At 38.0% G+C, this 27,334-nt stretch overlaps 1 long non-coding RNA gene across 5 annotated transcripts in view; it reads right to left on the bottom strand.

Annotated features, from left to right (window-relative positions):
* Positions 1-27,334, bottom strand: part of LOC139355905 (uncharacterized) — a 166,429-nt gene that overhangs the window by 109,995 nt on the left and 29,100 nt on the right. The window contains exons 3-4 of one of the 5 annotated variants that reach the window (XR_011607196.1): positions 9,779-9,827; positions 7,199-7,237 (exon numbers count right to left, since the gene is read on the bottom strand). The exons of 3 other annotated variants lie outside the window; for them this stretch is intronic. This is a non-coding gene — a long non-coding RNA (uncharacterized lncRNA). Of the gene's footprint in view, positions 1-7,198; positions 7,238-9,778; positions 9,828-26,605; positions 26,760-27,334 lie in introns of those variants that run through there. One more of the 5 variants, XR_011607194.1, reaches the window with a different exon arrangement.

Below are 27,334 nucleotides of genomic sequence, written 5' to 3'. Positions count from 1 at the left end.
TGGCAATATCTATACAAACATGCAGACACTTTTTCTCAGCACCTTCACTTACAGGAATTCATTATGCAGAAGTAAATACATCTGTGAAATAATGTGTAAGTATAAAGATCACAGCATAATATGTAATGACAAAAATAGAAACTATCTAAATATTTTTAATAGAGAATTGTTCTTAAATTACAGTCTATGAAACAGAATAACCTGTGGTTGATAATAATAGATAACTCTCTATGTGCCAATGTGGAAAAAAACTTATGGTCATACTTATATACGCATGAAAATGTTTTCAAATTGTAATAATGATTTCTTCCAAGAAAAGCATAAAAAACAGAAAATTTTTGCCTCTGTCAGTCCCACTTCCTATTGCCTTTCTCACATTTATGCATTATATTTATAATCCAAAATAAAACTCATTGATGATATCAGCAAGCTAGCAGAGTAAGAATATCAGTCTTTGTCCTTAAAAACAAACAAACAAAAAAAACCCACCACAACATCAATTAGACAATTATCCATGAAAGAAATGGGCCATGGCAGGGTTTAAGAGTCCAATTAAGGGAAGATGTCAGCAAAATGGTGGAACAGAAGATCCCCTGGCATCACTCACCCGACAAAAGTATAATTAGAAACTATTCAAAGACAAGAGAACCATCCTGAATTTACCAGAATTCAGCGAAAAATGAAGAAACACCCTGGGCCCACAGAATCAAAAGAAATCATAACTGGTAAGAGTAAGAATCATTTTAGACTGTGCCACCCTCTCCCCCAAGCCAGCATAATGCCACTCACAGAAAATTTTCCTCAGTCCACAGCTGCTGAATGAGAGGAGAGAATTGGAGGTGGATATCCAATCTCCCCACAGATCTGGGAATCTCTGTGGGAAACTCACTTTGGTCCTGCCCTGCAAGAACCAGTGGGAGTGCCAAGAGGAGTGAACCTCCTGAGATGAGTTGAGGCCAAAGTGCAGGGCACTGACTGCAGCAACTTGGTAGACCTTCTATGTTCGGATCAGTGGTAATGCCATACTAAAGAGATTGGCCAGCACCGTTGCACTGCAGGGGGCACAATTCATGGGAAGGCCCCAATCCCTAGTCCTATTTCCCATAAATCCCAGGTGCTTGGCTGAAGACATTCACTGGCCTGAACAACTAAAAGGATGGCATGAGAGTTCTGGTGCTCACTGTAAGTTTTCACCAGACTGGAAGACAAAGGCAGGGCTGCGATTTAGTTCCAGTGTAGCATTTAAGTTCCAGTGTTCACTCTAAGACCTTCCCAAATCAGGAAATAATGGTAGGGCAGAAAGTTAGTTCCACTGCAGTGTTCCGGATCTGGTATGCACTATAAGCTCTTCTCAGAACAGGAACAACAACAAGCTAGAAATTAAGAATTGATACTAATTAGTAAAGATCTAACAGAACCAAAGAACACCTGCAATAGCTGAAGAGGCGGCTGCCTCCTTAAATGCACAGGCATTACTGTAAAGGTGCAAGGATTGTAAAAACTCAAGGAAATATAACTCCAACAAAAGAAACTAACAAAAGGTCTAGAAAAATTAAAAATCTATCATATGTCTGAAAATAATTTAGATTAACCCTTTTAAAGATATTCAGGGAATCACAATAAAATATGAATAGAAAACTAGATATAATTTGGAAAATAATCCAGGAACAAAATTAGAAATTTTAAAATGAAATAGAAACAATTTTGAAATCCAAATAGAAATCCTAGAAATAAAGAATACAATAACCAAACTTGAAAAACTCATGAGAAAACATCAACAGATTTGCTCAAAGGAAAGAATCAATGAGGTTAAAGATAGAACATATGCAATTACTCAATCAGAGGATCAAAGAGTAAAAAAGAATAAAAAAGGGTGAAGAAGGCCTATGAGAATTATGGACCACCATCAAGCAAACGAACCTTCACATAACAGGAATTTTCAAAGGTGATGAGAGAGAAAAATGTCCATAAAGGACACTTATAGAAATAATGGCTGAAAATTTCCCAAATCTAAAGAAAGACTATACTGTATTCATGTAGAGGAAGCTGAGTGGTTACAAATAAAATTCAATCCAAAGAGGATTTTCCCAAGGAACATTACAATCAAACTGTTAAAACTCAAATACAAATAAGAAAAACTCAAACCATCAAGAAGAAACATATCACATTCAGCAGAGCCCAAGTATGGCTTTCAGTGGATTTATCAGTAGAAACCCTGCGGGACAAGAGAGAGAATGGTATAATACATTCAAAGTGCTGAAGAGAAAAAACTGTCAATCAAGAATACTCTATCTGGTAAAGCTTCCCATCAAACATGAAGGAAAGATAAAGATTTTCCCAGTCAATCAAAAGCTGAAAGAATTCATCACACCAAACCTGTCTTACAAGAAATGCTAAAGGGAGTTCTTCAGTCGGGAAGAAAAGGATGCTAATGGGTATATGTATAAAACTCACTGGCAAAAGAAAGAATACAGACAAATTAAGACTACTGTAATACTGTAATTGTGGGAAGTAAACCATTTATATCTCAAGCAGGAAAACTAAAAGATAAAACTGGCTGGGCGCAGTTGCTCATACCTGTAATCCCAACACTCTGAGAGGCTGAGGCAGGCAGATCACCTGAGGTTGACTTCAAGACCAGCCTGGTCAACATGGCAAAACACCATATCTACCAAAAATGTTCAAAATTAGCCAGGTGTGGTGCCATGCACCTGTAATCCCAGCTACTTGGGAGGCTGAGGCAGGAGAAACACTTGAACCTGGGAGGCAAAGGTTGCAGTGAGCTGAGATTGCGCCATGCATTGCAGCCTGGGTGACAGATCGAGACTTCCATCTCAAAAAAATAATTTTTTTTTAAAGGCAAAACTATCAAAAAGAACAGTAACTACAACAATTGATTAAGGGATAGGCAATATAAAAATGTTAAAGTGTATTTGTTACTTTTTTTTGTGGTCAAAATTAAGTTGTTATATATCCCTTAGAATTATTACACGTAGTGTTATTTTTAATAGTTTTGTCTTTTAAACTTTATTCAAGTATTTTTTCCTTTTCCCCAGCATACAGAAAGCTCTTAAAATGGTAGTTATTATTAATATCAGGTGTTATTTTATATCTATTTTATATTATGCACACATATATTTAGGTCACTTATGTAATGGACATCAAAGTCACAGATCTACAGTAATGATAGATTAAATTTGGTGCCACTCAATCATTTCTATCACACCTCACTATGTTTCAACTCTTGGTGTATCTTCTAAGATTTCCCACCAGCCAAAGGCTCTGTGTATGAGTTTGAAGAAGTATATTCAATCTTGCTCATTATTTAAAAAATACAAAACATGTGTCACTTTTATAGATCCTAATTATATCCCACTGGTGAAGAGTCGCTGTTCTACATCTTGTGATCACATAGCTCAACTCTACTCTGTAACAGATGAGGAAATTGAGGCTCAGGGAGATTAAGTGGCTTATCTAAAGTTGCAGGGCTACTTCTATTATATTTCTTTTATCAGAACTTATATAGTGTGTTCATTTTTTAAAATTATAAGTCAAGCAGTATTGACATTAATAGCAATTTTATTTTATTTGAGACAGAATCTTGCCCTGTTGCCCAGGCTGGAGTGCAGAAGCTTACTGCAGCCTCGACCTCCTGGGTTCAAGCGATCCTCCCACTTAAGCCTCCCAAGTAGCTGGGACTACAGGCATGTACCATCATGCCTAGTTAATTTTTTGTATTTTTTGTGGAGACAGGGTTTCATCATGTTGCCCAGGCTAGTCTTGAACTTCTGGGCTCAAGTGATCTTTCTGCCTCAGCCTCTCAAAGTGCTGGGATAATAGGCATGAGAAACCACATCGAGCCCAGTAGTAATTTTAATAATAAGGAGTTTTTAATTATAGAAACATGAAATTGTAGCCTGATACATTTTTCTGTAATGCAAAGAAATAAATGGCAAAATAGTTAAAGAAGCATTCTTACTTTATTGAATACAGGGCCAGACTTTAGAAATCTATTTTGTCTTGGCAATACCTTCAATTAATAATTAGTTCATCAAACATATTCTAGAGGCTATCAGGGTACTTTCATTCTTCTTCCCAAGGACAGAGAAGGGCTCTGAGGATCTTCCTGAGGTGTCTGGGGTCACCTTTACCTCAGATGAAACATTTGAGTCAGCAGCCAAAGAAGTTAAACACAATGAAGATGGCAAGCAGAAACCATGGAAACTTAGCTTGCTTTCTGTCAAATTATGTGAATCCTATTTCATTAAAAGACGTTCTGCAAAATAGCCCACCTGTTTACTCTGGCTTTTTTAATTCCACAAATCCACATATTCTCTTGATCAGAAAAACATAAAACACTTCCTTGCTAAAAGGCCAGAGAGGAGGAAAGACTATCAATGTTTATCCTCTGAAACTTTTCCCCTGGATTATACTTTTTCCTGGGAAACAAATACATTATTTATATGTTATATGCATAAATATATTTACACACACACACATAGCACAGAGAATGGCTTCTGTCTCATATATAAATAAAGGAAAAAGTCCTCAGGCTGATGTCAGCAACAAAATGGTGGAATAGAAGGCTCTGGACTACTCTCCTCCCACAGACACACTGAGTAGACACCTACACACACATCAGTTCTCTCCAAGAGAAAGCCAAACTCTAGTTAAAAGACTCCTACACACTGGATGACTGAGAAAATATCCACATCAAAACAAGTGGAAAAAATGAAGAAAAACTTGAACACTAACCCCATCCTGAGCACAGTGCCTTACAACCTAGAAAGAATCCCCAATTCCTAGCTTCTTCCTGAAGGGTTAAGGGTTTGTACCATACACATAGTGCCACAATTTTACAGTTCCTGCCAGAGAACCTGGTTATTAAACCACCTTGCTTGAGGAACATCAGGGACAGAGCATCAGAAGATTTACTGAAGAGCAAAGGGGGTTTTAAAACATGTGAGCACTTCCAGCAACCACAGCCACTGGGATCAGGCCAACTTCCAACCTAACCCCTGGAAAGAGTTTGGTTTCACACTTTTCCAGCAGCTATCTGTGGCTCTGGTTCCTAAGAAGCCAGTATCTGGAAGCTTACACAGCAAATAGAAAACGAAAGCTTCTTCAGCCTAAATGGGAGTGATGGCATTCCTTGTGTCTTCTTCTCTTACTTGCTCCAGCAATAAATCCCTTACAATCTACCATTGTAAGGAGGCTGAGGACATCTCCATGGCTAAAAGGAAAAGCGAGCGCATCTTGAGCTTTCTTCCTTGGTTTGCTTCAGTGATTACTTCAGAAGTATCTCCCTGCAAGGAGGATGTGAGATTTCTACTTGCTTGAATAGGAGAGCGGGCACTCAATGCATTTTCTTCCTCTGCTTGCTTCATGATAATTTCAGCCATGCAATCTCTCCCTGTTGGAGGCCTCTTCCAACAAGAACAGAACAGACTGCACTCCATGCCTTCTTCCTCAACTTGCTCAAGACATAAATTTCTGAAATCTCTCCACAGAAGGAGCTTAGGAAACCCCTCTGTGCCTGAAAACGAAAGTAGGAACTCCCATAACTTATTTTCCAGTTTGCCTCAGTGATAACTCGAGAACAGGTCTCCCTCTGCAAGAAGGTCATGAGACTTCTTTTTGCTGAAGAAAGAGAGCAGGCGATTTCCAAATTGTTTTAAAAAATGGATTTTTAATGTTTACACCACAAAATATTAAGTTGATGTTCACTTTGTTGCTAAAGCGTTTCAATGGAATCAATTGAGAAAGCCTAGTAAAACACAAAGAATGACAACCATAACAGAGTAGAAACTCAACACAAGGCAGTTCTTACTTCAGCATGTGGGCACGGTGTAGCCTAAAATTAAATTACTCCTTGCGAGATGTAGAACACACATTTTACTAATCACAGTGGATCCACTTTGCTTAAAACTGAAAAAAATTTGAAAATACAAATGGAAAATATGAATTGGAGCCAGGTAGGATGATTTTAAAGCCTGGACAGTAAGATCTAAGATGAAAAGCTGAGAGAAGACTAAAGCAGTATTTTAGGACTGAATGTAAGTGCTAGCATATACTGTTGAAATATACTTCTGTGGGCCGGGCGTGGTGGCTCACACCTGTAATCCCAGCACTTTGGGAGGCTGAGGTGGGGGGATCACAAGGTCAGGAGATCGAGATCATCCTGGCTAACACAGTGAAACCCCGTCTCTACTAAAAATACAATAACTTAGCCAGGCACGGTGGTGGCGCCTGTAGTCCCAGCTACTGAGGAGGCTGAGGCAGGAGAATGATGGCATGAACCCGGGAGGTGGAGCTTGCAGTGAGCCGAGATCGCGCCACTGCACTCCAGCCTGGGCGACAGCACGAGACTCCATCGCAAAAAAAAAAAAAAAAAAAAGAAAAGAAAAAAAGAAAAAGAAAAAGAAATATACTTCTGTGTAGTATAAAAGGTATTTTCTACTTCTCAACATATAGCAATTCTTTTTTTATTATTCATTTGTTTTTTGTTTTTTCTTTTAGATATGGGTGCCACGTTGCCCAGGCTGGACTCAAACTCCTGGCCTCAAGCGATCCTCCTGCCTCAGCCTTCCAAGATACCTAAGATACCTTCCAGGGACTATAGCAAGTGACCATCATGACCAGCCTGGCAATCCTTAATAACATATGTTTCTCATGTTCATAATAGTAAATTACCCTTGCTTTTGGACAGGAGATTTTCTGTGCTCAATGTGCTCAATGGGTTCTACAATATAAGTTGTAAATGTGACAAATCTTTTTTCCTATATTGTGCTTTTGAGAGCCGTTTTGACTCTCACTTGACTGAAAAAAGATATGTGAGTCAACAAGATGGCAGGTTAGAAAGCCCTGGGCCCTCCTTCCCTTTATGGGTATACCAATTCAGCAATACATGGATACATTTTCATTGTGAGAACTACAGAAACTAGTTTAGAAACTACCACACCCTCGGAGAATGGAAAAACAGCCACACAGAAGCTGGTAAATAAAATTTGAGACACTCTCTCATAATCCACCCCAGCACAATGCTATGTTATTGTTAATACAACCTATGTATTAGGCTACGTTATTGGGAGAAAACCCTAGCCTGATGCTTCTACCTGGGGAGGAAAATAGTGGAGCCATTTACCCAACCTTTCAATTTTTCCTGGGGCTGTCCAAGGAACGGGCTGCTGTCTCACCTGTCTTGGAGCACTGACAGGACACAGCATATGCTCAACGCCTAGGGAAGAGTGAAAACAGAAGGCAGTTCAAACTAGCACACAAGCACTCACCATAGCCCCTCCTCCTGGTTCAGCCAGAGCAAGTGGATTACAAATACTAAATTTTAGCATTTCCCTAGGAAGGAAAAAAGGTGAACTGTATGTCCAACTTTCCAGTTTTTCAAGGAGCTACAGAAGGGAGTTTTTGTCTTCATTATGCCTGTCTTGGAGCGATGATGGTACACAGCACACTCTTGAGATCTGGGAGCTGCTAAAAATAAAGACTGTGGATTGGATTACCACAAATATTTGAGAGGTCTTCACATTCTCTGGCTGAGCTGATTAATGAGGGTCTTCTGTGTAAGTTCAGTCTATGACAACTCAGAAAGATGGTCATTTTCTCTAATTCAAAGACACCAATACAAAAATTCAAGAACAATGAAGAAATAAGGAATTATATTCCAAATGAAAGAACAAGATAAATCTCCACAAACTGACCTTAATGAAACAGAAATATATAATTACCTAACAATTCAAAATAATCATAAAGATGTTCAAAGAGGTCAGAACAATATATGAATAAAGTGAGATTTTAATAGAGACAGAATTTATTTTAAAAGAACCTAACAGAAATCTTGAAGCTTAAGAATACACTAACTGAATCGAAAAATGTACTAGAGGGGATTAACAACAAACTAGAGAGAGTAGAAGAATCAGCAAACTTAAAGACAAGTCCCTGGAAATTCTCCAGTCAGAAGAGCAAAATAATATTAAAAAAAAGGAATGATGATAGCTTATGGGACTTATAAGATACCCTCAAGCAAGCCAACATACACATTATGGAAATCCTGGAGGAGAAGAGCAAGAGAAAAGGCTGGAGAGCTTATACAAACAAATAATGGCTGAAAACTTTCCAAATCAAGAGAAGGAAATGGACATCCATCTTTGGAAGGTTCAACAAATTCCAAGTAAGATAAACCCAAGGAATTCTGTTCTGAGGCCCATTATAATTAAATTTTCAAAGTCAAGAGAACACTTTGAAATTATCACGAGAGCAGTGACATGTCACGTGCAAGGGAATCTCCATAAGATGATTAGCAGATTTCCTAGCAGAAATTTTACAGGCCAAAAGGGATCAATGTGATATATTCAAAACGCTAAAAAGAAAAGAACTGCCAAACAAGAATAATATGCCCAGGAGAAACATCCTTCAAAAATGAAAGATAGATAAATACTTCCCAGATAAAGGCTGAGACAGGTCATTACAACTAGACTTGCCTCTGGAAAAATACAGAGAGAATTATTTAAGTTGAAATTAAAAGATGCTAACAGCAATATGAAAGCATATGAAAGTACAAACCTCACTGGTAATGGTAAATATGTATGCAAATACAGAACACTGTAATACTGTAATAATGGTGGGTAAATCACTTTTAATTATACTATAATAATTAAAAGAGAAAAGTATTAAAATAATTGTAACACAAAACATGTTAATATAAAACATAAAAATGTGTAAACTGTGACATTAACAAAGTGGGTGGGAGAGAAGTAAAAGTGTTAAGTTTTGTACGCTATTGAAGATAAGTTGTTATCTGCCTAAAATAGACTATTACAACTATAAGATATTTTATGTAAACCTCATAGTAACCACAAAGAAAATACAAAAGAGGCTATACAAAAGAAACGAAACACCAAGGAAGAAAATAGGAAATGAACAGAAAAACAAATGAACTACAGTCAGACAGAAAATAATGATCAAAATGACAACAGTAAATTCTTCTCTATAAATAATCACTTTAAAAGCAAATAAATTACATTCTTCAATAAAAAGATATAGAGTGGCTGATGGATTTTTAAAAAGCAAAATCTAACTATATGCTGTCTATCAGAAACTCACTTTACATTTAAGACACACAAGCTGAAAATGAAGGGATGGAAAAAGACATTTTATGCAAATGGTAACCAAAGGAGAGCAGGAGTGGTTATGCTTACATTCCACAAAATAGACATCATTGAAAACTCTCATGAGAGACAAAAAAGGACATTATATAATGATAAAAGTGTCAACAGAAAAATACAACAATAAATATATACGCATAAAGCATCAGAACACCTAATACATAAAGCAAATATTGGTAGAAATGGAGTGCAATACCCCACTTTCAATAACAGATCAAAGATTCAGATAGAAAATCAGTAAGGAAACAGTAGACTTGAGTAACACTACAGACTAAATGGACATATGACATTTACAGAATATTCTACCCAACGGCAGGGGAACACATGTGCTTGTCAAATTCATGGAATGCTCTCCAAGATAGATCACATTAGGTCACAAACAAGCCTTAACAAATTTAAGAGGATTGAAATTATACCAAGTATCTTTTCTGACCACAACAGAAAAAAACTAGAAATTAGTAGCAGAAACAAATCTAGACATTTTACAATATGTGAATATGAATCAACATTCTTGATTGAGTCAAAGAAAAAAATAAAAAGAGAAATTAGAAAATATCTTGAGGCAAATGAAAAGGAAGAAACAATATTTCAAAACTTACGGTATGCAGCAAAAGTAGTGCTAAGAGGGAAGTTCATAGTGATAAACACCTGCATTGAAAAAATATATGCTATATATAATGTAATGTAATATATAATTATACTAGAATATTGATATGGTTTTGCTGTATCACCACTCAAATCTCATCTTGAATTGTAGTTCCTGTAATCCCCACATGTTGTGCGAGGGACCCGGTGGGAGGTAATGGAATCATGAAGGCAGTTGCCTCCATGCTGTTCTCATGATAGTGAGCGAGTTCTCATGAGATCTGATGATTTTATAAGGGGTTTTCCCCACTTTGCTCTACACTTTTCCTCACTGCCACCATGTGAAGAAGGACGTATTTGCCTCCCCTTCCATCATGATTGTAAGTTTTCTGAGGTCTCTCCAACCCATGGAACTGAGTCAATTAAATATGTTTCCTTTAAAAATTACCCACTCTTGGGTATTTCTTCATAGCAGCATGAGAATGGACTAATACAAATACATAAAACATAATATATAATATAATAATGTATATTTTATATAACTCCATATTTATAGTTATATATTTATCTTATACATATATATGCACAACCTAACTTTGTACTTCAACAGAATAGAAAAAGAACAAACTAAGCCCAAAATTGCCATAAGGAAAAAAATAATAAAGACTAGAGCACACAGTTAAAATATATATAGAATAAAAAAATAGAAAAAAATTCAACTAAAGGGTCGTTTTTTACAAAAACAACCAAAATTGACAAACCTTTAACTAGACTGAGATTAAAAGGAGAGAAGACTTAAATAAATAATATCAGAAATGAAGGAGCATGTATTGCAACCACTGACACAGAAATAAAAAGGATCATAAGATCATAATAAACAATTATACACCAACAAATTGAAAAATCTAGAAGAAATAAATTACTAGAAACAGACAACCTACCAAGACTGAATCATAAAGAAATAGAAAATCTAAACAGACTTATGACTCATGAGGAGATTGAATCAATATCCAAAAATCTTCTAGCAAAGAAAAGCCCAGGATCAGAGCTACGCAGGTGAATCTACTAAACACTTGAGAATTAATGCCAAGTCTTTCTAATTTTTCCCAAAAAAATGAAGAGGGAACACTTCCAAACACATTTTATGAAGCCAGCACTACCCTGATAGCTTAGACAAAGACACTGAAAAAAAAAAGAAAACTGGCTGGGCGCAGTGGCTCACACCTGTAATCCCAGCACTTTGGGAGGCCAAGGCAGGCAGATCATGAAGTCAGGAGATTGAGACCATCCTGGCCAACATGGTGAAACCTCATCTCTATTAAAAACACAAAAAAATTAGCCAGGCATGAGGGCAGGTGCCTGTAAGCCCAGCTACACGGCAGGCTGAGGCACAAGAATAGCTTGAACCCAGGAGGTGGAGGTTGCAGTGAGCCAAGATTGTGCCACTGTACTCCAGCCTGGTGACAAAGCGAGACTCCATCTCAAAATAAACAAACAAACAAATAGAAAACTATAGGCCAATATCGCTGATAAATGCAGAAAGCTCTGAGGATACAAATATCTTCAACAAAATATTAGCAAACCAAATTTAACATCACATTAAAGGGATCGTACACCATGACCAAGTGCAGTGCATCTAAGGGACACAAGGATAGTTCAACATACAAAAAGCAATTAATATAATACTCTACATGAACAGAATGAAGGGCAAAAATGTACAATTATCTCATTATGCAGAAAAGGCATCTGACAAAATTCAACAACCTATCATCATAAACCTCTCAACAAATTAGGTAAAAAAGAAATGTACACAATAAGGGGAATGTATATGACACCCCAACAGCTTAAAAATGGAAAGTTTTTCCTCTAAAGTGTAAAAAGAACAAGACAAGGATGCTGTCTTAGTTCATCTTGCACTGCTCTAACAGAATGCCACAGACTGGGTATAATAAACAGAAGTTTATTTTCTTACAGTTTTGGAGGCTGAGAAGGCCAAGATCAAGGCACCAACTTCTGACAAAGCCCTTCTTCCTGTCCCATCACATGCTGCCACCACAGAAGGCAAAAGGGCAAAGAGGAATCCTGTGTCTTCACATGGCAAAAAAGTGGAAGACAGCAAACTCACCCCTAAAGGCCCTTTAATTTTGGCATTAATCCATTTATGAGGGCAGAGCCCTGATGACCTAAATACCTGTTAAAAATACCACCTCTTAATACTGTTACAATGACAATTAAACTTCAGCATGAGTTTTGGAGAGCACAAACATTCAAACCATAGGATATGTTCACCATCACCATCTCTATGTCTGTCATACTGGAATTTCTAGCCAGAACAATTAGGCAAGTAAAAGAAATACAAGGCATCCAAGTTGGAAAGAAAGATTTAAAATTATCTCTGTTTGGCCGGGCGCGGTGGCTCAAGCCTGTAATCCCAGCACTTTGGGAGGCCAAGACGGGCGGATCACAAGGTCAGGAGATCGAGACCATCCTGGCTAACATGGTGAAACCCCGTCTCTACTAAAAATACAAAAAACTAGCCGGGTGAGGTGGCAGGCGCCTGTAGTCCCAGCTACTCGGGAGGCTGAGGCAGGAGAATGGCGTAAACCCGGGAGGCGGAGCTTGCAGTAAGCTGAGATCCGGCCACTGCACTCCAGCCTGGGTGACAGAGCGAGACTCCGTCTCAAAAAAAAAAAAAATTATCTCTGTTTGCAGAGGCATGATCTGACATATAAAAACCCCTAAATGTTACACAACAAATTATATAACTAATAAATTAATTTAGTAAAAGGGCAGGATACCAAAAAAAGTCAGATTAACATAAAAAAATACAAAAATCAGATGCTACAACAACAAGGAACTATACAAAAGGGAAATTAAGAAAAGACTGCATCTACAATAGCATCAAAAAGAATAAAATGGTTGGTAATTAACTAAGGAGGTGAAAGATTTTTACACTGAAAGTTAATAAATATTGCTGGAAGAAATGAAAGAAGTCACAAATAAATGGAAAGAAATCCTATGTTAATGGACTGACACATTAATATTGTTAAGATTCAATACTACCGGATATGCTTTGGATGTGTGTCCCTTCCAAATCTCATGTTGAAATGTGATCTCCATTGTTGGAAGTGGGGCCTAATGGGAGGTATTGGATCATGGGGGTGGAATGGCTTAACACTATCCCCTTGGTGATGAGCGAGTTCCCGCTCAGTTAGCTCACATGAGATCCGGTTGTTTGAAAGAGTCTGAGACCTCCCCATTCTCTCCCTTGCCATGTGACATCCTGGCCCCACTTTGCCTTCCACCATGAATGGAAGTTTCCTCAGGCCCTCAGAAGCAGATGCTGGTACCATGCTTCATGTACAGCCTGCAGAACTAGGAGCCAAAATAAATCTTTTCTCTTTACAAATCACCCAGTCTTAGGTATTCCTTTATAGCAACACAAAGGGTCTAACACATTCCCCAAAGCAATCTACAGATCCAATGCAATCCCTATCAAAGTCACACTGACTTTTTCATTGCAGAAATAGAAAAATTCATCCTAAGATTCCTACAGAATCACAAAGGACCCAAAGTAGCCAAAACAATCTTGAGAAAGAAGAAAATAGATGCTGGAGGGCTTACACGTCCTGATTTAAAAATATATTACATGCCTATATAAATATGGAAAAGAATAAATATCCCCGAAATAAACCCCTACATATATGGTCAACTAATATCTGACAAGGATGCCAAGAATACACAATGGGGAAAGGACACTCTCTCAAACAAATGATGTGGGCACAGTGGATATCTATATGTAAAATAATAAAATTGTTCCTTTATCTTACATCATACACAAAAATCAACTCAAAATGGCTTAAAGACTTAAATGTAAGGTCTGAAACTGTAGAACTCTAGAAGAAAACATATGGGGAAAGATTCGTAACATTGGTTTTGGGGATGACTTATAGGATATGATACCAAAAGCACACGCAATGAAAGAAAAAATCAGTCGGACCACATCAAAAAGGTTATACACGTCACATGAAAGAATCAGAGTTGAAAATACAACTTGTGGAATAGAAGATGTTTGTAAACAATATACCTGATAATATCCAAAATATGTAAGGAACAATTACAACTCAATAGCCAAAAATCTAATTTTAAAATGTCAAAAAGGCTTGAATAGATATTACTTCAAAGAATATATAAAAATAGCCACAGATATATGAAAAAATGCTCAACATCACTAATCATCAGGGAAATGCAAATCAAGGTCACAATGAAATACCAACTCATGCCTGTTAGGATGGCTATAATAATAATAAAAAGAAACAAAATATAGTAAGTATTGGCAAGGATGCGGAGAAACTGGAACACTTCCACATTGTTAGTTCAAATGTAAAATGGTACAGCCAGTATGGAAAACAGCACAGAAAATCATTAAAAAGTTAAAAACAGAATTACAATATGATTTAGCAATCCCACTTCTGGGTATTTTTCCAAAAGAATTGAAATCAAAATCTGGAAGAGATATTCTTACTCCTATGTTCATTGCAGCATTGTTAACTGGAGTCAACCTAAATATTCATTGTTGAATAATGGATAAATAAAATGTGGTATGCAAACACAATTGAATATTATTAAGCCATAAAAAATAAGAGTTCCTACCATATGTGACAACATGAATAAACTTAAAGTATATTATGCTAAGTGAAGTAAGCCAGACATGGAAGGGCAAAGCCACATGATTCTAATTATACGAATATTTAAAATAATCAAACTCATAAAAAGCAGAGAGTAGAATGGTGATTGCTATGGGCAGGCAGACGCAGGCTATGTAGACTTGCTATTCAGCTGGTATAAAGTTTTAGTTATGCAAGATGAATACATTCTACAAATCTGCTATTTAGTATCATGCCTATAGTTAACAATACTGTATTGAACACTTCAAAATTTGTTAAGACTACAGATTTCATGTTACACGTTCTTCCACAATGGTTTTTTTTTAAGTTATGTGAGTTACAGTACTGTATCTTGCAGGTGAAAAATAAAAGAAGAGATCTCAGTATGTTAATGCTCAACTTGTATAGCGTATTGAAGGTCCCTCAAGGAAATGGTCAAAAAAAAAAAAAAAAAAAAAAAAAGAAGAAAAAGAAAAAAAGAAAAGAAAAAATTCAGCAGGAAAGAGAGACTTGTTGAAGTCTTTTAATAATATGAAGGTCATCATGAACTTTGGCTGTAGTCTGGGAGCAATAACTCCCAGTAAATTAACAAAAGATAATTAGATGAAAATGAGCCAGAGGCATGCTGTAATTCAGAGACTTTTGAAGTGTCCTGAAGGGACTTTATTATGTGCATGTCCAGGAATCAGAGGCCATCTGGAGCATAATGAAAGGTCTATGGGATATGGGCTGATCATATCGTTTGCTGCAGCGACTTATTCAAAATAAAAGTATGAACATGCCAATCCTCACCACAACTTAAAACTCAATAGATTCCCATTGCACCTAGAAAAAAGGCTAATGCCTCCCCTGACTCTGAGGTCCCATATGATTTTGATTTTTCCCCCTTCAGCCAAAATCTCAGCAGTATAGCCATGCTGGCCTCTTTTCAATCTCTCGTTAGGACTCGTTTCATTGATCACAGTGTATTTGCTTATCCTGCCCTCTGAGTGAACAGCATTTTCCAATTTTCCTATATGACTTGCAAACTTCATCTCAAAACACTAGAAACACATTCCCTGAGTTCCCTTCCTAAAATTAGGCCAGATTCCTTGTTTTCAGCTCTCATGTCACTCTGGACCTCTCATTTTAAGCTTCTGTATTGCTTATCATACTTGAAATATTTTATTTTCTGTGTGATGACTTTATTAGAACCATCTTACCTTCTTGATGGTAAACTCCATAAAAGCAAAGACTGTCAGCTTTTACACATTATTGAAGATTTATTGTGACTGTTTGGCTACACTACTATGGGTTTAATATGGTCCTAAAGACATCAATAAATATTGGCTTTTATTAGGTATTTCTGTAATTTTTTAAAAGGAGTTTATTTTTTAAGTCATCTAGACGGCTTTATCAAAGCTTAGATCCCTAGGCCTTATCATAAGACATAATAATTCCACTGGTTTTAGTGTTGCCTGGGCAGCTAAATTTTGTTAAAGGACTGAAAATGATTCCAATGTCATGAAAGTGTGAGGATCATTGAGCCAAATGGAAAGGTAAATATAAGTAAATATTTATGCACTACTAGGAAAGCAATGGACTTTCTAAATATGACACTAAAGACAAGAATTGCAGAAGAAAGACTGATTGATTTGACTACATAAAATAATAGCCTTTCATATTAAATTTTTAAAGAAAAACATTAAAAGGTAAATAAAAATCTGTGAACGTGTTTGCAACATATATGTTGACAGATTTTTATTCTTTATAAATATCTTTTAGAGGAGGCAAAACAAGATGAACCAGTGGAGCCCTCCAAGATAGTCCCCACAGGAACACCATATTGAAAAACTATCCATGCAATAAAGCACCTGCACAAGGTTACAAAATCAGGTGAGACATCACAGTAACTGCTTTTAGTATAATAACAAGAAAAGACACACTGAAGAAGATAGAAAGTCTTTCATTGCCTACACTGCTGTTCCTCAACCCCAGGCAGGGCAGCATGAAGGGAGGACTTGTGTGCAGGTGGAGGGGAGAGGGACATGAGCATGAGACTTAGCTCTGGAATTCAATGCAGGCTCCACCACAGTGGAACACAGCACCTGCCAGAACACTGCAGCCTTTGATTCCAGGCCAGTTCCCACTGAGAGTGCATTTAAAACCTGCCCTGAGGCAGAGGAGAATCCGTTCCCCTCTTGGGGGGATCTCAAGTCCCAGACTGCTTCACCATTGACTGACTAAAGTAGTCTCAGGGACCCAAATACATTTCAATGGCAGCCAGCCACGTCGAACAAATGGGGTACTTGGGAAAGCCCTGGTGCTGCACTGGTTTAGGAGGTTGTAAGTTCAGGGTGTGACCCAGTACAACACTAGCTATAGCAGCCACAAGGGTGCCCAGGTTACTACACCCTCGGCTCCAGAAAGTGCAGCAGAGAGACCCCTTCTGCTTGGGGGGAGGAGAGGAAAGGGTACAGGGGCCTTGCAACCTAGCGCCAGCCCTGCTCCGGTAAAACACAGAACAAGGCAGAATCCTGAAGCATCAGATTCCAGACCGTTACTCCCACATGGCACTTCCAGATCCACCCCAGATCTAGAGGTAGGAAATATGACAAAGATATAAATTGAGACGACACAAAATCAAAAAGTGGGAGGATAAAGTATACAGTTATTTAGTTTTTGTTTTGTCTTCTTTTCTTTCCTTTATAATCAAAGCCAAGGTGTTATAAATTTAAAATGATTTGTAACTATAAGATGGTTCTTTATAAGCCTTATGGTAACAGAATGCAAAAACCTAGAATAGATACATTAAAAATAAAAAGCAAGGAATGAAAACATACTACCCAAGAGAATCACTTAGCCACCAAGGAAGACAGTCATAAAGGAAAAGTGGAGTTACAAAACAACAAAAAAAAGAATAACAAAATGGCACTAGTAAGGACTTACCTATCAATAACATTGAAGGTAAATAGAATAAATTTTTAATTAAAAGACATCAAGTAACTGAATGAATTAAAAAAAAAACCTAAAACACTCAGCCACATACTGCCTACAGGAAACTCACTTCACCTATAAAGAAACACATAGATTAAAAGTGAAGAGATGGAAAAAGATATTCCACGCAAATGGAAAACAAAAGAGAGCAGGAATACTTATACAAGATAAAATAGATTTTAAGTTAAAAACAGTCATAAAAGACAAATAAGGTCATTATGTAATGATAAATGGATAAAGAAGCAAAAGGATATAATAATTATAAATATATTTGCAGTCGACATTGGAGTACCCAAACATATAAAACAAATATTGAAAGATCTAAAGGGAGAGACAGACTGCAACACAATAATGTAGGATACTTCAACACCCCACTTTCGTTGTCATCCAGACAGAAAATCAACAATGAAACACTGGAATTAAACTACACGCTATACAAATGACCTAACAGACAATTACTGCACATTTCATCCAACTGCTGCAGAATTCACACTCTTATCATCAGCACATGAAACATTCGTCATTATAGAGCACATGTTAGGTCACAAAACAAATCTCAGTAAATTCAAAAAACTGAAGTCCTATCAAATATCTTTTCTGACCACAATGGAATAAAACCAGAAATCAATAACAGGAAGAACTTTGGAAACTGCACAAATACATATTAATTAAACAAAGCAGTCCTGAATGACCAATGAGTCAATGAGTACTTTTTTTTAATGTTCTAAAAATTTCTTAAAGCAAAAACAGAGACACAACATCCTTTTAAGGTATAGCAAACACAGACTTAAGAGGGAAGCTTATAAAAATAAATATTTACATAAAAAGTGGAAAGACTTTAAATAAATAACAAAACTATATACCTCAAAGAACTAGAAAAGCAGGAATAAACCAAACACAGAATAGAAACAAATAATAAACGTCAGAGAAGAAATAAATGACATCGAAAATAAATAACAATAGAAAGGGATCAACAAGTCTGAACAGACCAGTAATGGAACAAGATTAAAGCAATAATTAAAAAGCCCTTTCCCCAAACGTCTTCCATCAAAAACAAAGCCCAGGACCTGATCATTTCACTGCTGAATTCTACTAAATATCTAAAGAACTAATACCAATTTTCCAACTCTTTCACAAAACTGAAGAAAAAGGAATACTTTCAGGCACATTCTACAAGGCCAGTATTACCCTGATACCAAAGCCAGACAATGACACACTGAAAAAACAAAACTACATGTCAATATTCCTGATGGACATATATACAAAAATGCTTAACAATGTACTAATAAACCAAAGTCAACAACGCATTCTAAAAAATTACTCTTCATTGATCAAGTGGGGTTCATCCCAGAGATGCAAGAATGGTTCAACATGCAGAAATCAATAAACATAATACATCATATTAGCAAAATGAAAGACAAAAAGCATATGATAATTTCAATAGGTGCCAAGGAAGCATTCAATAAAATATGACATCCTTTCTCAACAAAAAAATCCTAACAAACCGTGTATAGAAAGAATATATCCCAAAACAATGAAGGCCACATATGACAAACCAATAACTAACATCGTACTGAACAATAAAAAACTTGACAACCTTTCCTTTGAGATCTGGAATGGGACAAGGATGCCTACTTGCATCATTTTTATTCAACATAGTACCAGAAATCCTACCCAGGGCAATTAGATAAGAGAAATAAATGAAAGGCATACAAATGGAGAAAAAGAAGTTAAATTGTTCTTGTTTGAAGATGAGATGTTCTTATATTTAGAAAAACCTAAAGACTCCACCAAAAAACTATTTGAAGTAATAAATTCAGTAAGTTTGCAGGATACAAAATCAACATAGAAAATCAGTAGCATTTCTATATGCTAATAGGGAACAACTTGAAAAAGAAATCAAGAGAGCAAAAAAAAAAAAAAAAAAAAAAAAAAAAGAAATCCATTCACAATAGATTTAAAAAATACCTAGAAATAGATTTAACCAAAAAAGTGACAGAACTCTATAATTAAAATTAGAAAACATCAATAAAGAAAATTGAAAATGATACCTCAACATGAAAAGATATACCATGTTCATAAATTGGAAGAATTGATATTGATATTGTTAAAATCAATCCGTACTACCCAAAATGATAGACAGATTCAATGCAATTTTTACCAAAATATCAATAATACTCTTTACAGAAATAGAAAAAAAATTCTAAAACTCAAATGGAACCACAAAAGATTCTGAACAGCCAAAGAAATGCTTAGAAAAAAGAACAAAGCTGTAGGCATCACACTGCTGGACTTCAAAGTATATTACAAAGCTGTAGTAACCAAAACACAGTGTTACTGCCATGAAAACAGACACATAGACCAATGGAACAGAATAAACTCAAAAATAAAATCACATATTTACAGCCAACTCATTTTTGACAAAGGTGCAAAAAATGTACAATGGGGAAAGGACAGTTTCTGCAGTCAATGGTGCTGGAAAAACAATATTCATACGCAGAAGAATGAAATCAAACCTGTATCTCTCATCATATACAAAAATTAAATAAAAAATTGATTAAAGGCTTAAATCTAAGACCAGAAACTATGAAACTACTATAGCAGGAGGACAAGCCACAGACAAAACCCCTCAGACACCGAGTTAAAGAAGGAAGCGGTTTATTCGGCCGGGAGCATCAGCAAGACTCCTGTCTCAAGAGCCGAGCTCCCTGAGTGAGCAATTCCTGTCCCTTTTAAGGGCTCACAACTCTAAGGGGGTCCACTTGAGAGCGTCGTCATTGATTGAGAGCAAGGGGTATGTGACTGGGGACTGCATGCACCAGTAATTAGATTGGAACACAACAGGACAGGGATTTTCACAGTGCTTTTCTATACAATGTCTGTAATCTATAGATAACATAACCCATTAGGTCAGGGGTTGATCTTTAACTACCAGGCTCAGGGTGTGGCACCGGGCTGTCTGCTTGTGGATTTCACTTCTGTCTTTTAGTTTTTACTTCTTCTTTTTTTGGAGGCAGAAATTGGGCAGAAGACAATATGAGGGGTGGTCTCCTCCCTTACTGCTAGAAGAAACCTTTGAGGAAACACTTCAGAACACTGGTCTGAGCAAAGACTTTTTAGTAAGGCCTCAAAAGCACAGACAACAGAAACAAAAACAGATAAATGGAACTTAAACTAAAAAGTTTCTTCACAGTACAGAAAACAATCAACACAGTGAAGAGAAAACACACTGGATGAGAGAAAATGTTTTAAAACGATCCATCCAACAAGGGATTAATAACTAGAATATATAAAGAACTCAAACAACTCAAGAGAAAAATAATAGTAATAATCTAATTTTAAAATTGTCAAAAGACACTCTGGAAAACCACCCGCCAAGGCTCTGTATCCTTCTTTGAGGCAGCCACTGATGCTGCTGTGCGCCAGGCTACAGACTGATGGGGAGTCTGGGAGCTCTCATACACCCCCAGGACAGGTTCCACTGCCATTGCTGTGGTACCAAGGCACATTTAGATTACATATCCCATGTCTGCCAGTCTCCCCCAAAGTTGCCTCCCAGCCGTTCCTATGGAGAGAGTTCCACCTTTCCCAGTGGCAGGCCCAAAACACATGCACCATTGTTCTGCAAGTGTTCTGCTGGCAAACAGGGTGCAATCCATCCTTCCCTATCACAACCAGTGCTAGTGTCAGAAGGCAGAGAAGTCCACTGGCCTGATCCTGTGTATAGGACTTAAGCATACCATCCAGGGTCACGGAGATAAGATTTGTGATCTCATCTCTAGCAAGAGAAGAGCCTCTACTGCCAGGACTGAGAGAAGAGTGTGCCATGGGTTCATGCTGCAGAGTGGGAGCTGGAGGTCCTCCCCTTGGCAGGACCAAACTGGGAAGGGTACGGCCTCAGAGCCATAGTTTCTGTCCCCGGGAGGGTCTCACAGCCTGGGGTGGCTTCAGCATTTGAATGAAGACTGCTTGAAACTAGCCTTGCCAACCTGGCCTGCTGCCAGTAACCAGATACTGGAGGGAGACCTACTGAGTTGTGGCTGTGGGAGCTGGGCTTGTCCTACTGCAGCCTGCTAGGTTATAGATTTCAGGGTACCCCTCTATCCCCATGTGGGCCCCTTGGTGCAGAAGCTCCTCCACCCCTCCCTGGAGGGTTGCCCCAGCAATCTGACAGCTGTCCCTTGACCCTCACTAGGGTCAACATTTGACCTACCTTAGGGAGCCAGGTCATGGGCTTGCCCAGCCCATCCCTGCTCAGCTTTGTCCCCTCCAATTCCCTCAGTGGCACAGCATGGTATGCTGACCCCTGGGAATTTCCCACCAGTCCACTGCCTAGGCCACCTAAGCACTTCTTCTGATTAACAAAGGCCTGCTGAGACCAGCTCAGTCGGGGAGACCCCAACCCAGTAGTGCTAGAGGAATTAAAGACACACACACAGAAATATAGAGGTGTGAAGTGGGAAATCAGGGGTCTCACAGCCTTCAGAGCTGAGAGCCCCAGACAGAGATTTACCCACATATTTATTAACAGCAAACCAGTCATTAGCATTGTTTCTATATATATTAACTTAACTAAAAGTATCCCTTATGGGAAACGAAGGGATGGGCTGAATTAAAGGAATAGGTTGGGCTAGTTACCTGCAGCAGGAGCATGTCCTTAAGGCACAGATCACTCATGCTATTGTTCGTGGCTTAAGAACGCCTTTAAGCAGTTTTCCGCCCTGGGTGGGCCAGGTGTTCCTTGCCCTCATTCGGGTAAACCCATAACCTTCCAGCGTGGGCGTTAGGGACATTATGAACATGCTACAGTGCTGCAGAGATTTTGTTTATGGCCAGTTTTAGTACCAGTTTATGGCCAGATTTTGGGGGGCCTGCTCCCAACAAAGGCCAAGCAAAAATCCCAGTGCCACCACCACAGCTGACCCTCTCCTGCAAGCACCACCTACTGGCTGTGAGGTCAAGCTGCGTCACAATTTCTGCTAACACAACTGCACAGTGCTTAGCTGGCTCTTATCCGCAAGCACTATCTACTGGCCTGGAGATCAAACTATACAGCCCAGTGTGTTACGTGCTGACAGAAGTGCACAGTACAGGGAAATGAGATAAAGTTCCTGAGACCTCTACCTCCTGTTTCTGAAGGATGCAGTGAACCTGCTCACATGTCCAGTATACTGCTACTACAACCTAGAGACAATCATCATTTGAAGAAACCACTACACTAAGGTTATCTATAACCAAGGAATTCATACAGCATCTTGGCCCCCTACCAGCACTCAGAAGAAAACTAAAGGACCCTACTCAACACATACTACAATCAAAACCTCAAGGAACGGAGTCTCATCCAAATGAAAGTACGTTCAAAAATAAGATGTGACAGCTTCTTCAGATGAGAAGGAACCAGCATAAGAACCCTGGAACCATGAAAAAAATAGCATTGCTACACCCCACCCCAACCCCGCCAAAGGATCATACTAGTTCTCTAGCAATGGATCCTAACCAAAATGAAAATTTTGAAGTGACAGATAGAAAACTCAAAATATGGATTATAAAAATGCTCAGTGAGATCCAGCAGAAACTTGAAAATCAACTTAAAGAAACAAGAAAAATAACTTAGGATATGTACGACAAAATAGCTATATTAAAAAAAAACACTACTGGCCGGGCGTGGTGGCTCATGCCTGTAATCCCAGCACTTTGGGAGGCTGAAGCAGGTGGATCACAAGGTCAGGAGATCGAGACCATCCTGGATAGCACGGTGAAACCCTGTCTCTACTAAAAATACAAAAAATTCACCAGGCGTGGTGGCGGGCACCTGTAGTCCCAGCTACTTGGGATGCTGAGGCAGGAGAATGGCATGAACCCAGGAGATGGAGCTTACAGTGAGCCGAGATAGCGCCACTGCACTCCGGCCTGGGCAACAGAATGAGACTCCGCCTCAAAAAACAAACAAAAAAACCCCAAAACAAACAAACAAAAAACACAGAACTTCTGGAAATGAAAAATTCACTAAAGAAACTTTAAAATGCAGTCAAAAGCCTTAAGAAAGCCTTCAAAAAACATGGGAATATGTAATATGGCCAAGCTTATGATTTATGGACATTCCTGAAAGAGAAAAAAAAGTAAGAAATTTGGAAAGCATATTTGAGGGAATAATTCATGAAAATTTATCTGATCTCACTATAGAGGTAGACATCTATATATACGAAATTCAGAGAATACCTGCAAGATACTATAAAAGATGAACATTGCCATGGCATATAGTCATTAGGCTATTGAAAGTCAATGCTAAAGAGAAGAATTTTAAAGTCAGCTAGAGAGAAGGGTCAAATCACCAATAAAGGAAATCCCATCAGACTACCTGCAGATTTCTTAGCAGAAACCATATAAGCTGTAAAATACTGAGGGTCTATTTTTAGCCTCCTCAAAGAAAAAAACCAATGCCAGCCAAGAATTCTGCATCCTGCAAAACTAAGCTTCATAAATGAAAGAGAAATAAGTCTTTTCCAGACTTTTAGCAGAAGCAGGGTCTCACTATGCTGCCCGGGCTGGTCTCGAGCTGCTAAGCTCAAGTAATCCTGCCACCCTGGTCTTCCAATGTGCTGGGATTACAGGCATGAGTGTCCATACCCAGCTGAAATCAGTATACGGAAAAGGTATCTGTACCACCTTGTTTATTGCATCACTATTCACAATAGCCAAGAGATGGAATCAACCTAAGTGTCTATCCACAGATTAATGGATAAAGAAAATATGATATACATATATATATACACACACACACACACACACAAATTGAATGTTTTTCAGTCATAAGGAATAATTAAATCCTGTCATGTGCAGCAGTGTGAATGTAATTGAATGACATTAAGTGAAATAGGCCAGGCACAGAAAGACAAATATTGCATATTCTCACTCATATGTGGAAGCTAAAGATTAATCACATAAAGGTAGAGAATAGAATGGTGGCCATCAGAGGCTGGAAAGGGTAGGAAGGATGGGGGATGAAGAGAGGTCAGCTTATGGGTCCAAAAGTGCAGCTAAAATAGAAGGAATATGTTCTAGTGTTCAATGGCATAATAGAGTGACTACTGTTTACAAGAATGTCTAGTATATTTCAAAATAGCTAGAAAGGAGACTTTGAATGTTCCCAACACAAAGAAATGATAAATGTTTGAGGTAATGAATATCACAATTATTCTTATCTTTTGAAGAGTAATTTTGCTGGACACAGAATTGTAGATTGGTGTGATTATGTTTTCAACATTTGAAATATTTCACTTCACTCTCTTCTTGTTTCCATGCATTATGATAAGAAATTCAATGTTATTTCTATCACTTTTCCTGTGTGTGTAAAATGGTTTCCACTCCCCTCAACTTCTTTTAAGATTTTCTCTTGGCCCAGGCATAATTGCTCATGCCTATGATCCTAGAATTTTGAGAGGGTGAGGTGAGAGAATTTCTTGAGGCCAGGAGTTTGAGACCAGTCTGGTCAACATAACAAGCCCTCGTCTCCACAAAAAATAAAAATAAAAAAAACCATAAAATAGGATTTTCTCTTTGTCACTGAATTTCTGAAGTTTAATGTAATATTCTTCTGTGTAGATTACTAGATACTTATCCTGTTTGCTGTTCTCTGAGATTGCTGGATCTGAGGTTTGGTGTTTTATTTTTTGAAAATAAGTTTTCAATTATTATTTCTAATATTTAGTCTGATCCATTCTCTCTTTCTTCTCCTCCTGGCATTCCCATTATATAGATATAGATAAAGACATAGATATAGATTTATAGATATAGATATCTACACATAATATATACATGCACACACATACACACATACACAGACACACATATATATGTGAGATGGGCGAGTGCAAAGAGGTTCCCAGAAAAACTCCAATCAGCCTGTACACTGGGGTGGTGCCTCAAAAAGTGGAGCTTTCTGCAGTGGGGAGGATCCTGGCCCCTCCTCTTTCTATCTGGAAACTGGGATTTAAACTGCGAGGCAGGAAGCACTCTAGTAGGGACTCTGGCCTTGTGGAGAGTCCCTGTTTCCCCCTTTTCTTGTCTTTCTACCCATAAAACTCTGCTTTGCTCACCCTTCAAACCATCTAGGAGCCTAAATTTTCATGGCCATGGATCAAGGATCCTATCTTTAGTGAACTAAGGAACTAAGGAAAAGTCCCGCAACATGTGTGCGTGCGTGTGTGTGTGTAAATATATACACACACATATATATACACATGCATACACACATATGTATGTGCATATATGTGTGTATATATACACACACACATATACACACATACATACATGCATATACATATATACACACATATATATGTATACATATTCACCTCTTAAAATCACTTCACAGTTCATGCATACTCTGGTTTTTTTCTCTCTCTTTGAATTTCAGTTTGGGAACTTTCTATTGACATATCTTCAATGTCACTGAATCTTTCCTTGTCCATGTATAATATGATGGTGAGCCCATCTGAAGCATTCTTTATTTCCATTACAGTGTTTTTTATTTCTAACACTGACTTTTGATTTCTTCTTTAAGTTTTAACCTAAATGCTTACATTATTCATCTATTTTGCATGTTGTCCACTTTTCCACTAGAGACCTGGGCATATTAATCATTGTTATTTTAAACTCCTGGTAGGATAATCCTCAAATCTCTGCCATATCTGAATTAGATTATGATACTTAGTTTCAACTTGTCTGTTCTTATATTTTAGCATTTCATGTCATTTTATGTTAGAAGTTGGATATTACGTCTTGGGTTACATGTACTGACATAGGTTGGCGTTTAGTGCGACGGTTATGTTTATCTGGCTAGGAATTATACTGTGCTTACTGTTTCTTGTACCTACAGGTGTCTGAGGCTTCAATTTCGCTTAGTGTCTTTGTGTCACCCCTTGTGTTTTCAGGTTTCTCTAGGAACTCATTCTTAAATAAATTCTGAAACTTTCAATTTTTCAATTGTAATTCTCCATTATTTACAGTAGTCCTGTTGATGTGGTTGTAAGGTATGGGGAAAAGAGCATTCTATAGTCCTACGATTGGGTCGCTATCTTCCACTGAGCCTGTGTCCTGGGCTATGACCTTTGAAAGTGCTTCTCAGCTTTTCCCCACTTAAGTGAAGCAGGAAAGCTAGAGGGGGATGGAGTTGAATGGATTGAATGTTTTTCTTACCTCACATTAGTTAGGCTCTTGTAATTTCCCTTGAAGGAGAGGGTAAAGGCAAGCTGCTCTGGGCTTACGTTACAGTAGTTATTTTTATCCTCCCTCTGCCAGAAGCATGAAGGGATTATACTCCAATTTTCACAGTAAGAACTTGGTGGGTCTCCTGGAGGTAAAACACAAAAGTGTAAAGACCCCCTGAGACTGAATCCCTAAGAGTTTTAAACTCTCAAGCTTATCTACACTGAGACTCAGGTTTTCATGAATTGAGTTACATGTTCCTAAAAATTCTGGCTTCAGCTGTAGTCTTCTTTTTTTTTTTTTTTTGAGACGGAGTCTCGCTCTGTAGCCCAGGCTGGAGTGCAGTGGCCGGAACTCAGCTCACTGCAAGCTCCGCCTCCCGGGTTTACGCCATTCTCCTGTCTCGGCCTCCTGAGTAGCTGGGACTACAGGCGCCCGCCACCTCGCCCGGCTAGTTTTATGTATTTTTTAGTAGAGACGAGGTTTCACCATGTTAGCCAGGATGGTCCAGCTGTAGTCTTCTAATCCTGAGCTTTAATCCCTAAGATTGAGGATAAACTGTCACTCTCTGTATTTTACCTGTCTGTCTCTCCTTTTTTCAGGCCAGCAGTTTTCCTGTGACCTCAATTCTATGATGGATTTCAGAAGATTGTTTCAGTTTATTCGGTTTTTCCCTTGGTAAGAAGATGGTAGGGATAACCCCAAACTTTACTTGTTGGA

The sequence above is a fragment of the Macaca nemestrina genome, chromosome 8, assembly GCF_043159975.1.
Source record: "Macaca nemestrina isolate mMacNem1 chromosome 8, mMacNem.hap1, whole genome shotgun sequence".
NCBI classification, from domain to species: Eukaryota; Metazoa; Chordata; class Mammalia; order Primates; family Cercopithecidae; genus Macaca; species Macaca nemestrina.
The sequence above is the reverse complement of the archived record's forward strand: the minus strand, read 5'-3'. Positions and strand labels throughout refer to the sequence as shown.